The sequence below is a fragment of the Balaenoptera physalus genome (genome assembly GCF_965194825.1).
Source record: "Balaenoptera physalus genome assembly, chromosome: 3".
Taxonomy (NCBI): domain Eukaryota; kingdom Metazoa; phylum Chordata; class Mammalia; order Artiodactyla; family Balaenopteridae; genus Balaenoptera; species Balaenoptera physalus.
In genome coordinates this window covers 75,986,853-76,000,074 of record NC_138890.1, presented here as the reverse complement: position 1 = coordinate 76,000,074, position 13,222 = coordinate 75,986,853, and the positions used below count along the sequence as shown (strand labels likewise).

The 13,222-nt window shown below is 40.7% G+C and overlaps 1 protein-coding gene and 1 long non-coding RNA gene across 9 annotated transcripts in view; one reads left to right on the top strand and one right to left on the bottom strand.

Moving 5' to 3' along the window:
- LOC309658894 overlaps positions 1–13,222 on the bottom strand; it is a 202,582-nt gene that overhangs the window by 127,907 nt on the left and 61,453 nt on the right. The gene's annotated exons all lie outside the window — the stretch shown is intronic.
- Positions 1–13,222, top strand: part of SNX24 (sorting nexin 24) — a 172,987-nt gene that overhangs the window by 132,928 nt on the left and 26,837 nt on the right. The window lies entirely within an intron of this gene.

The following is a 13,222-nucleotide window of genomic DNA, read 5'->3' as shown; positions in this document are numbered from 1 at the left end:
TCTTCTCTTTTGTTCTTTGCCTGCCTTAAGGCAATTAGAACCTGTGATTTTTAAGCACTGTTGAATGTTTGGCTCTACCCTATACCATATACATAAAATATAAACAATTTTCCTTAGAGTCTGTTCATCTCAAAGTCAAATTCATTTGAGTCATTGATCAGAACAGACTTTCAGGCCAAGATCAGGAGTTAGCTTACAGCATTAGCATGACTGGTCACTCAGACTTCATCAAGATCCTTCAAATACAAGCAGCAAAGTAATGCGCAATTATTTTAAAACTATGATTGTATTGCTTCTGTTTTTATTTATAGTGAAGTAGGTATACTTGAAAAGGTATACTTTGGGGTTTGCTAGAATTTCTTATTAATTGTGGTAGTCATTCATCAAATTAATAACAGAAGGCCACTGAAAAATCATTGAGATCCATTGGTTTGGTATAGCATCAGCATCCGTGTTTTTTCCAGAGTATCCCTCTTTGCATTAATTAGTGAAGAAATGCCTATTCTATCAACACTGGGTTTACTGGTGGAAAGTTCAGTTCAAACACAGATACAGATCCATCACCCTTCTCTCTGCAGCCTGTTCCCGCCTTACACGTGTATGATCATAGCAGCAATCTGTTGCAAGTCTCAACTAGAAAGGGAGTTTTTCCCTGAAAATATAATTAGTCAATTAGTTTTTAAGCACTTAAACATTTCAGAGTGTATTCTAAGATCAGCTACCGTACAGCAAAAAAATTGCATTTTTTTTCATTTTTTCCCCCCGATTTATCAGATTGATCCTTCTTTTATCTCTGCACAAATGACACTGTTAGTGGAGCTGGGGATATCTGAGCTTAAAGAAGCTCCTAAAAGATGAGAACATTAACCTGAAGTGCACTGGATTCCCTGAATGTCTTGCATTCTCCTGCTCAGTCTTGAAGTGGGCACCTGCTGTTTAATGTAATTAGTTTCAAAGGGAATGTCAGATCAGTCCTCAGGAGTTTACTCTGACCCAAAAACCCTCATAAGAAAATATCAGTGAGACAAAACAAGAAAAGTTCTCACAGTTGGGACGCTCCTTCTCACTGTGTCATTCGTTACTCAGGGGCATGTTTTAAGAGTCCTCTTTGCTGTCTCGCTCAGTTATTTTCTGGTTGCAAAATTGTGCTCAAGACGAAATTGCTGTAGCAGGTAGCTATTTTCCTCTTCTCAAAATGAAGACATGATGGGCTGAGTACAAAAAAAATTAGAAAACATTTGAAATTTTAACAATAGTTTTTAGTATTTCTTATGATAATAAGATTTAAAAATTAAAGACAAATTAAGCTTGTTAATTTTCAACTTACATTTTCCCATTAAAAAGTGTACTGAGGGCTTCCCTGGTGGCGCAGTGGTTGGGAGTCCGCCTGCCAATGCAGGGGACACGGGTTCAAGCCCTGGTCCCGGAAGATCCCACATGCCGTGGAGCAGCTGGGCCCGTGAGCCACAATTACTGAGCCTGCGCGTCTGGAGCCTGTGCTCCTCAACAAGAGAGGCCGCGATAGTGAGAGGCCTGCGCACTGCGATGAAGAGTCGCCCCCACTTGCCGCAACTAGAGAAAGCCCTCGCACAGCAACGAAGACCCAACACAGCCATAAATTAAAAAAAAAAAAAAAAAAAAAAGTGTACTGAACAAGGCTATTTCCAGTTTCTCTTTTTATCCTTATTGATGTTCAGCTTTATGAGCTGTAATAAAGAGGTTGAAAAGGGTCTCATTTGAGTAGCAGGATAAGTCTGACAACAAATGGCAGCATCACGATTCCATTTGGTTTATTTTCCCTAAGACTTAGGTGAGCAATTGCTTAATTTGTTGGTGATTTGTAAGCCACTAGTCTCATGACCCTCTTTGTTTATTTCCCTCTGTCATCCACCTTGGTTGAGTCTTGCTGATACATTCAGCCACACCCTGGCTGAGCTCCAGAGCTTAAGGGAGGGGCTGTGGGCCCCCTTCTTACCAGAGGGTGAGAGGGGAGCAGCTCACCCTTGAAGGACCAGAAGGTTATTAAAGAAGGAACTGCAAGTACCCTTTAGGGAGACAGTGCAACTTGGAACCAGTACAAGGCCTGGATGCTCAACTCACCTACCTCAAGGGACAGACTCTCCACCTTAGAGGATCTGGGCTTGGTGTTATTAACAGCTAGTCATTTAACATCACAGAATTAGTTTTCCCATAAAATGCCCTTGATCTTATCTACCTCAAAGGTGGTGATGAGAATTAAGTGACCCAGTGTATGTGGGGCCATTTAGCAAGCCATAAAATATTATGCTGATATCAGATATTACTGTGTTTTTAAATATTAATTAATTAATTAATTTTTATTTTTGGCTGTGTTGGGTCTTCGTTGCTGCACACGGGCTTTCTCTAGTTGCGGCGAGCGGAGGCTACTCTTCGTTGCCGTGCGCGGGCTTCTCATTGCGATGGCTTCTCTTGTTGCAGAGCACGGGCTCTAGGTGCGCAGGCTCAGTAGTTGTGGCTCACAGGCACTAGAGCACAGGCTCAGTAGTTGTGGCGCACAGGCTTAGTTGCTCCACGACATGTGGGATCTTCCCGGACCAGGACTCGAACCCGCATCCCCTGCATTGGCAGGCGGATTCTTCACTGTGCCACCAGGGAAGCCCCAATATTACTGCTTTTCTTAGCAAATACCTTGCTTAATTTCCTGACTATCTATAAATTCTTGCTACAACATTCTGTAGCAGCTGGGCCTCAACTACTTTTGGTAAAGTATTTGCTGAGGTGGTACTTGTTATCTCCCAAAGTATAACCTTCCATCAGAGACTTCAGTTACAAAGTTTCTCTTTATATTAAGCCAAAATTTGCCTCCTCAGTATTTGCCTGTGTTGGGTTCTGCCTCTGGAATAACCCTCATGCATTCAAAACACTGTTTTGGATGCAGAGGTAAAGGGTGAATAAAGCAGGCTCAGTCCTGCCATCTTGGAGCTGGAGTTGAGGGGACAAAAACCAATAAACTTATAAGTAAAATAATTGCAAGCGCTATAAGGGAAACAAAAAATAAGGGAGCAAGAAAAAGATGATCTGGGAGTGAGAGCAAGTGCTTGAGTTTGAGTGGTCAGGGAAGGCACCTCTGAGGTAACATTTAGACCAAGACCTAAGACTGAGGAAAGTTAACCATGTCGAGTATGAGAAGAAGACTAAGGGAACAGCAGATGTAGAGGCTGTGGCAAGGGGCATAGGCCCATCGGTGGCTCTGAAGACCGCTCCGGCTCTAGCTTTATGAGCGAGTGGAGGAGGAGCTCCAGGTGACGCGGATGATAGGCTGAATGTGGAAGGTGAAGGGAAGGAAGTTTCTGCTTTGGCAGCTGGGTGGCTGGTGCTCTCATTTGCTGAGGTGAAGAAGGTGGTGGAGAAGGGGATGGCAGGTTTGTTTTGTTTTTTTTTTAAGGAAACAGTAATTTCTGCTTTGCACATTTTGAATTGAAGATATCTTTAAGAAGCTCAAGTGGAGATGTTAAATAGGTATTTAGTTCTATGAGTCTGGAACCCAGAAGAAAGTTCCAGCCTGGAGATATGAATATGCATCTCATCAGCATAAAGGTTTTAAAACCCATGGCGGTTGGTACATTCAGATAAGACTGGGGAGACAAGAGGGCACTGGCTAAGCCTTGAAAAATCCCAACATTTTGAGGTCAGGTGGAAAAGGAAGAGGTAACAAAGGAGAGTGAAAACAAGATAGGAGGAAACCGGAGGGTTACAAAAACAAAGAAAAGAGTCTTTCAGGAAGTGGGAGAGGGGTTGTTTGGCTGAGTGCTGGCTACTCAGAAGTTGAGTATGTTAAGGACAAAAGTGGCCATTGAATTTAGCAACACAGAAGAGATCTGTGACCTTGACAGGCTGAAAATGGTGGAAACCAAAGCCATTTTTGTAGAGGGTTGAGTAATGGATGAACTGGAGATAAGAAAAGGAAACAGCATCTGTAGAACAGTCATGAGAACGTATGCCATGAAAAGAAGCAGAGAAGTAAGCTATGTTCTCTGAGAGATTTTTTCGATTTGTTTATTTTGTTCTGTGAGATGCTAGAACGTATTTGTAAGCTGATTGGAATGATTCAGCAGAGATGATAGAAAGATGGATGGAAGGAAGGAAGGACAGAAGGAATTAGATAGTGAATAGGCAGAGGAGATAAGGGTTATAACTAAAGAAATATTTGAGAAAGTCAAGAGGTGGGCTGAGAGCCAGAGTATAACTAGAGGAGTTGGCCTCTGAGAGAAGGCGTGGCACTTCCTCCACTATAGCAGAAGAAGGAAGAGAGGATGATGGAAGGGTAATGTAGATAGAGTAGGGGTGAAGATGAGGGACATCAAGTCTGGTGGCTTCTGTATTCTCACTGAAGTGTGAAGACTGTTTCTCAGCTTAGGGGGAGGGTGGAGGAAGGGGTAAGGGAGATTCAGAGAGAAGAAGAGGAGGTATGAAATGGATTACGGTGGTTCCTCTAGAGCAGTGGTTCTCAAAGAGTGGTTCCTGGACCAGCAGCGTCAGCATCACCTGGGAACCTGGGAATTTTTCAGAAATGCAATTTCTAAGGTCGCATACCAGACCTACTGGATCAGACACTTGGGAGGCAGAACCCAGCAATCTGTGTTTTAACAGGCCCTCTAGGTGATTCTGCTGCTGGCTAAAGTTGGAGAACCATTGTTCTAGAGAAGAGTAGCAAGACAGTACTTTGTAGATAAGACCTTGAATTTAATGTGAAACCAGTTTCTTTGTACTGTGTGGTTTTCTTGTGGTGTTTAACAGCTGGGGTTGAGGCATGGATAAGGGATGCCAGGATTCAGCCGGAACTGAGGGATTCTGAGCACACAGAGAGGGGGGCCTGACGGGGTTGGAGGCATTTCAGGGAACTAATTATGATGGTCGATCATGGAATCTGAAGCTGGTCAAGGAGCACTGAAAAGTCAGAGGGGGCTGATGGAAATGAGAAATCTCCAGATCAATGGTTTGGAGGTTTCACTGATAGGGGGGCAGCACCATTGCAAAGGGCTCTGTATAGCACAGCTAGGTCATGTCTGACCTCATTGGTCCACAGAGATAGTGCTTTAAAGATCTGACTAAAGGAGTTCTGTGTAAAAATTCCATAAAACTGATACTTTGGCCTGTGTGCGTGCATTAGTGTATGCATTACGAGGCCAGGAAGTTACAAGAGTTGGATCTTATGCAAAGCATAAACTTTTTAAAAAAAATTAACAATGACACAAGTAAAACCATATAAGAAAATGTTTACTTTCTTTAAATCAGCTTTTTAAATTATTCAGCTTCTGTGATAGATTATTTTTATTCATCTTAAACTACTGCTACTACTAAGAATCATAATAATAAATAATATGTATTCGGTACTTACAGTACAGTAGGCACTGTAGCAATTTCTTTATAGGCATGAGTCTTATTTCATCATGACTACAACCTCTGAGGTAGATAATATTATTGACCTTGAATAAGCACGGAGGACCTAAGAAACTTACCTATGATTAATTTTAAACAATTTAAGTGAATAAATGTTCAAAAGTGCATACAATTCTTGTAAACAGAAACAACCTATTTACCATTTCTCCGTAACTATAAAATAATAAGGTGTAGTGGGGCTTCCCTGGTGGCGCAGTGGTTGGGAGTCTGCCTGCTGGTGCAGGGGACACGGGTTCAAGCCCTGGTCTGGGAGGATCCCACATGCCGCGGAGCAACTGGGCCCGTGGGCCACAACTGCTGAGCCTGCGCGTGCCCCGCAGCAGAAGGGGCCGCGATGGTGAAAGGCCCGCGCACCGCGATGAAGAGTGACCCCCCGCACCGCGATGAAGAGTGGCCCCCGCTTGCTGCAACTAGAGAAAGCCCTCGCACGAAACGAAGACCCAAGACAGCCAAAAATAAAATAAATAAATAAAGTAGCTATTAAAAAAAAATAATAATAAGGTGTAGTGTTCACTTGATCAGTGGCCAACCCCAGGTGATGACACCCAGCTGAGCCTTGGGGAAACATACACGAAAAAGATTTGCTGGCAGAAAATAGGAGCTTGCCTGTCAGGTGCTCCCTGGTGCCTCGCTGGATCCCTCCCTGGGGCATAGCTGGGCCAGGCTGGGGGTAAGCGTGGTTGAGTAGACCACAACCTGGGATGGTTGGTCTGGTAGACTAGTATGGTTAGTGTGTAGGCCTGACAAGGTGTCCAGGTTGTGCATTGGTCCCTCTGTTGTATTTGTACCCTTGTGTTTCTCCTGTATCTCTGCCTAGCCCCAGTGATGTCTGGCTTCTCAGCAGGCTGTGTACCAGGGACAGCCATGGGCAGGGAGCAGAAGTGAATCCAAAAATGTTATCTTCAGACACCAGAGGCACATCTTCCAGCTTTTTCGTCTTCTTCTTTTTTAATAAGTTAGTGTTCTACCCTCAAACTGCTAAGATCTTCAAAATATAAAACATCTGCTTGAAAATGTATATAGTCATTTTAACTTGCTAGAGTATCACTGTAAATCTTTGCTATCTCCCTTTAATTGCTCTTAATAGAAAACTGTTAAAAGATCATAAAATTTGTGATTAAAAAGTTAAAGTAGAATTGTATTTTCGTCCACCAGCCAATGCTAAATTATTCCCTCTGGGTCACTTTACAGTGATTTGGACAATCCTTTGTAAAATAAGTTTAATGAAACACTTTCCATTTCCGTAGGGATACTGTCTGTGATTTGGTAGGATATTTTTCTGGATAATCAGCTTACATTTTTATTTGTTTAGTCTCATCTCATTACCTATATGCTTGATTTCTTTACTATTTGGTAATGTGTGTTCTTGGCACCTGCTGTGTTAGGCAGACAAGTTTTTCATGTATTTGTCCTTTTCTTGCTTTTTATAGACAATGCAATGTATGTGTGAATCTAATGGCTTTTTGATTTTTCATAGACTATTCTTTATGTTGTGGACTTTTTTAAAGTAGTAAGTTAAAAATAAAAATATCAGGGTTGGTTCTTTCCTCCCTTCCTTCCCCCCTTCCTTCTCCCCTTCTTTCCCCCCTTCCTTCTTTCCTTCCTTCCTTCCTTCCTTCCTTCCTTCCTTCCCTCCTTCCTCCCTCCCTCCCTCCCTCCCTGCCTCCCTTCATTCCTTCTTAAAGTATTCTACCCAGTATTAAAGTAGTGAATTAAAAGTAAAATAGCAGAGTTGGGTTTTTCCTTTTCTTCTCTCTATTTGTTAAAATATTCTACCCAGTACTCTGCTCTTTGGGCCAAAAATTGGACTTCGTGATCTGCGGAGGCAAGAAGTCTGTATCATCAGGGGTTTGTGTTCTACCACAGGTAACAGTCCAAATAAAAGGACTTAACTAAAAGTGGGGTTTCTCTTTCTCAGGCATATTATTTCCTCAAGCGTTACTAGTGGTGGGTAATTGTGGGTTTTGTTTCCGTAGCTCAAGATCGTCAGGGATTGGATCTCTTTGATTCTTTTGGCCTTTCCCTTATGATCACAAGGTAACATATGAACTCAGAAACTACGCTCATGTTCCAGGAAAGAGGGGAGGGGAAAGGGGTGAAAAGATGAGGAAAAAGATTAGGGCCAGCGGAGCCTGACCGTTCACTTTTAGGGAACTTTTTGGGTCTTTTGCATCCGGTGACTTCCACTGACATCTCAGTGGCCAGGTCTGCAACACGTGGCAGGGGAATCCGGGAAATGTGGGAGGGGTGTTATTGTCATTGTTTTTTGTTATTCCCATTTGCTTTTTTTAGCTTGGCAATTTGTCAATCCCCCCCCCCAAAAAAATTGGTGCTCCATTAATAAGGAAGAAGAGGAGCATGGATTTGGGGTAGGCAACCAACAGTCTGTGCCACAGCCTCCAGTGGCAGAAGGCAGGCAGAGAATTCAAGCTTAAGTGTAGAGTAGCTTTCCCTGCAGTCATTCTCTGCCTACTTCCTGGGAAGCCTGGGAGCCTATCAGAAGAAGGCTGGTATAATCTGGAACCCCTCAGAAAAGGGTCCATGTTCATTGTTGAGTGTAAATCCCTAAATAGACATCGATAATTTAACTCCAAGTTATGGGAGGACTTATTTCAGCATCAGATTTGGGGGAAGGACCAGAGTAGATGTGTTCTTCTTTCCATGGACTGAGAGCACAGGCTCCTGCTTGGACGTGATGCGGTGACTAGCAGCCAGGTACATACAGACCCACTCTCTCTTCTTTCATGCTGTCGTATTCCATCTCCCTTGGTGTAGTCCTTTTGGGCTACTGTTAACCCACCTGTGTATTTTATGTGAACAATTTCATTAACTGCATTTTTTGTTGCAGCCAAGAGGTCAAGGACCTCTTCCCCACTTTCTTTATTATTTCCTATATAGACTTGTTTTTAACTTTAGACCTATGAACCATCTCCACAAGGGCCACTTTTCATTTTTGGTACATTTCTCTGAGGACTTGCTACTGCTTCTCGGAATAAGTCTCTGTCTCACTCTCTAGCTGCTTCCCACTAAGTGTTCCCACTGAGTACCATGCACTATGAACTTTCAAGTTCAGCCTCATTCAAGGTTCTTAAATTCATGTAAAACATTAGTTGCATAACTTTAGCATATAAACAGGAGACTCAATGCAGTACTTATACCTGGACAAATATAAAATACTGTTGGTGGTCTTCATTAAAAATTTTAAAAAGATATTTGCCCAGTACACTATGTCTTTAGCTATAGTGCAGTGAGAATGTGTATACCTCGGAAGGCCTAATTGATCTAAACTACACCTCTTGAAACTCAGCTGTGCTGGAGCTGTGTCAAAGTGCACAGTATGTGAAGAAAGAGAATGCTAAATAAATCAGAGGAATAAAGTAGATAGTTGGAGCATGTTTAAGGGACTTGAGAGAGCAAATTGTTTTCAAGCACTTTAAACACTTTAAAAACATCAATTCCTCAACACACATAGGCTATGCTAATTGTAAATCTTTCATTAAAAACCAATCTCCAGAGGCTTTCTCCAGGCAACATCTTACAAGCCTAGTTCTGATTTCTATTTCTTCTTTAAAGTAAAAAGATAGCGCTTCCATAAGCATATTCTATAATCTGTATTTCAGTTGGTGTCTTACCATATTCTTTGAATAACTAAATCGGTTTTGGTTTGCTTTGTAATACATGATTTTATTCAAATGTATTAGTCCCCTGATTTTAGTTTTGACTTATAGGTAAGTAGCTAGTTTATTATTGCTTTTAGAATTTTTTTTTCTCTATTTGAAGATCAAGAAAATGCCTCATAAATCTGGTGTTATCTATAATGTGTAATTGAGCCACGTTGTTCTTCAACATATAGTGAGGTAATTTAATGGATCAAAAGTATGTAAAATATGGCTTTAAAGCATTTTACCCAGTCAAAGAAGAATTGAGCAGGTCAGAAGTTGCCAAATAGGTTTTGAAATGTTGTGAGGCCAGATAATTTTGGTCTTTGCTTTTGCTTTATCCTCAGTTTTGTTTTTTTTTTAATATAGGACAGAAATTAATGGAATTTATTGTTCTTCTTCTTGGAGTCTTTATATACTTATAAGAATTAGTTGCGATGTTAAGCAAAAATTTAAATCCAAAGAATATTAGAAATGTATTTTAAGGGAGCTAAATTTCAGTGGTTCCATTAAATTTATCTGTGGGTTCCATTAAATTTATAAATACAGTAGAAAAATATATATTGGAAAAGATAAAGGATTCCAATAAAATTTACTAAGAAAAGAATTAAACTATGTAGCCCAGTGCTGTTGTGCATGCAGTAAACATCAGTAAATATTTATGGAATGAATGAATGACTCAGTGAATAGGTACATCTGTAGATCAGTAGTTTTAGAGCTAGGGAGACCTAGGTTCCAGTCCTGCCTGACCCCTTACCCTTTAAGAAACCTTGTACAGGTGACTTAGACTTTCTGAGTCCCAAATTCTTCATAGGTAGAATGTGGATAATGAAAGTATGTCATTGTTTTGTGAAAATCAAATAAGATAAAGAGCCCAGCACAGACCAGGAGTTAAATAAATATTGTTGTTATAAACTATATGAAAACTGCCTTATGTGGTCGGTTAAAATTGTTGAAAGTTAATATGACTCAATCCAGTATTAATCATCACATCACATAAAATGATTCTTTTATTTCACACATAAAAAATGATAACTTAGCCCAACCTGAGGGTCTCAGGAATGTTTTCTAAGGGAGGTAACACTTGAGCTGAGACTTGAAGGAGAAGTAGGAGTTGGCCTGTTGAGAAGAGGTGGGAAGGATAACCAAAGCTAAGGTAGCCTATTTCAGTAGTGTTGTGGATAGATTGGGCCTTACTGGCTCTTATAAACTCTTTATGCACTGTAGTCAGAGTAATAGTCTATTGACCTAGGACTATATATCCTTATCAAAAAAAAGTTTGAGCATAATACTTCAATATAGGCATATTTAATAATGTTTTTTACATGTACTGCTCTAAATCCATTAAAAATTAGAAATGATGTTTTTTTATTTTTTCATTATTTTTTATTTTAAAACTTTTTTTATATATTTTCAATCTTTTTTAATATTTGTTTTTCTGAATCACAATTAATTATCTTGTTTAACTCTCCACATCTCTGTAACCCACTTTGGAGACCATTGGCCTATGAAAATCCGTTGAATATGGACACAAGTTTTCCTAACAAAGTTTCTCAACCATGTTTCATGAGAGTTTAGGGTTTATAGTTTCTGTATCTTCATGATCTCATGCCTCCAATCTAGAAAATTAATATATCATTTCATAAAACTGACTACATCTCAGTCAGGGCTGTACTTTCTCAGAGCAGAAGCAAAACCACTTGGGGGGGGAGGGGAGGGGCATTCCCTGAACCTGGCCTAGCCTTTCCCACAGATAAAGCCCTGCAGAAGATGAGCTCATGAACCTAAACTACAAAACAGAAGAAAATGAACAGCTATGAGTGAGAGACACAAAAACAGGATTAAATCCCAAGAAGTTCAAGTAAAAGGACAATTGAATGGAAACCGAAAATTAAAATGTCTAAAATAATTGAAAGCATAAGAAAAGATCATGAACCTAAGAAAAGCAGAACAGGCAGATTTGAAAAGGAACCAAATATGAAATGAAAACCTAATGGTTAAAATTAACTCAGTAGATTAAGAAGCTGTTTAGAGACAGCCAAAGAGAGGCTATAATACACAGTCACTGGATCTGAGGAACACCACTGCTGTTCCAGTTGTAGTCAAAATACAAATCATCCTTCACGTGACGCAGAAGCCCTGCCCCACCTCTCCAGCTCAGGCTCTCCTACTTTATTGCTCAGCTTCATTGTTTCCTCAGGCACAGCCTCACTGGCCTTTCAGTTTTCCTAATGCCACGCTTCCACCTTCCACAAGTCTTTGAACACATTGTGTTTTGAACAGTGTGCTGTGCTTTGCATCTGAAATACCCCACTCCCTTTATCCTATTAGCTCATTCAACTCCCAGCCCAAGGGTCACTTTCCCAGGGAAGCTTTGTTAGTACTTCACAGGTTAATAGGGTGCTTTTTTTTTTTTACTGTTGCTTAAAGAAGGGATTTACTTCCCTTTAAGGTACTTATTTCAGTTTGTAATCTCACATTCATCACTGTGATTATTTGAAAACCATCCATCTCCCCCACTAGATTGTAAGCCCTGGGAGGACAAGACCATGTTTGTTTGGTTACCCATTGTGCCAATGGTTGTACTTAGTACCTGGTAAACAAATATCTTTTTTATGAATAGATATTCCAGAAACACAGAGGACATAAATTTTGGTATTAAAATAGTTCAAAAGATGGTTGGTTTTCCAGTTGCTATTGTTCCATGGTTAGTTTTATCTTTTTAGCCATATTATCAGAAATTAGATTTCTTCTGTCAAATCTTTCTGAAGCCAAATGACTTTGTTTCTTTGCACAGATTCTTTACCGTTTTAAATGGGCCCTTGTCAGCAGCCTTCAGCTTTTAGTGCAAGTCCTCAGATTTCTTGCAAGATAGTCTGTAAAGCCCTGTGAAACGATAGCAGATGTCTATTTGAATCTATGAATAGTGCAGTTTTCACCAGACACCGAGGAGACGTGTCTTGGGAAGGGTGGCACACACAAAGAAGGATGCGTGGCACACTGGGTTCTTCCAAAGCACATCTGATTTTTATTTTTTAGGTGGTCATGAGCCTTCGTTAGATCCATTTACCGGCTGACTTTTTTTAAAAGTGTTCCTTTGGTAACCTTACTGTGGTTCATTTTGTGAAATTGTGAGCAAGTGCTGGGGAGGGGTAAGTGGAGGACTGAGGGCGGCAAAGCCTCTGTGAGCTGGTAGGTTTTGTTCCCAGAGGACAGGGACACGGCAGCCCACTTACTGCCGTGAGGAGGTATTGATTTTTCTCCCTCCCTGTTCTTAGCTGCACCTCTGAAGCAGGTGTGGTGTGAAGCATCTTTCCTGGTGAAGAGAGGAAAAACTGTCATGAACTTTGTCACCTCAACCGTCAGGCATTTCAAACCAAACAAGGTGGAATAGGAAAAGAGCTTTCAGGACTCTTGGAAACCTCCCGACTTAGTTCAATACCCTAGCTTTTGAGACTGAGAGGTTCCTTGCAGTTGATAAAAAAACCTTGATAGACAATGGGAAGAAATGTGGTGGGTTTTTTTTTTTTTTAATGTTTTGAAAAGAGAACAAAAAGATCAAATCAGTGAAAACAGCGCAGCTTTGTGCAGTGATCGTGGAAGGTTAGCAAAGTGGTCTTGTCCAAGTTTTCAGCAAGATGTTCCGTTCCTGTTATAATTGGCTGCTGGGTAGGTTTGGACCTAACTAGAATGCCAGCGTTCGATTTCACCGTGTCCTCGGTGGAGATATGTCACCGTTTATGCTCGCCTTAGTGACAATTTTCTAAAATGGAAACTCATGGGAAATCATTACAGTGTTTATATGTCTCCCTTGTCGGACGGCGTTATCCTGTGATATTTTACCAGTGTTTTCCACTGCATGATGGCATCTAGCGAAGGTTAAGGCAGAACAGGTCCCTCTGTAATTTTGTGACTACATTTTACTTACTGAAGAAGAAAAGATAACTGACAATTAAGTATTTGGGATGTCACAGAAAGAACATGTGCAACTAATCAATGGTATCCTTTGGGAACATGATTTTATAAAGCTGATAGTGTAGAAAAATCGGGATTTTGTGATTTGTGTTACATGATGATAATTGCACCTTTTCAATAAAAGAGACATTTCTCCTGGAGTAAACATT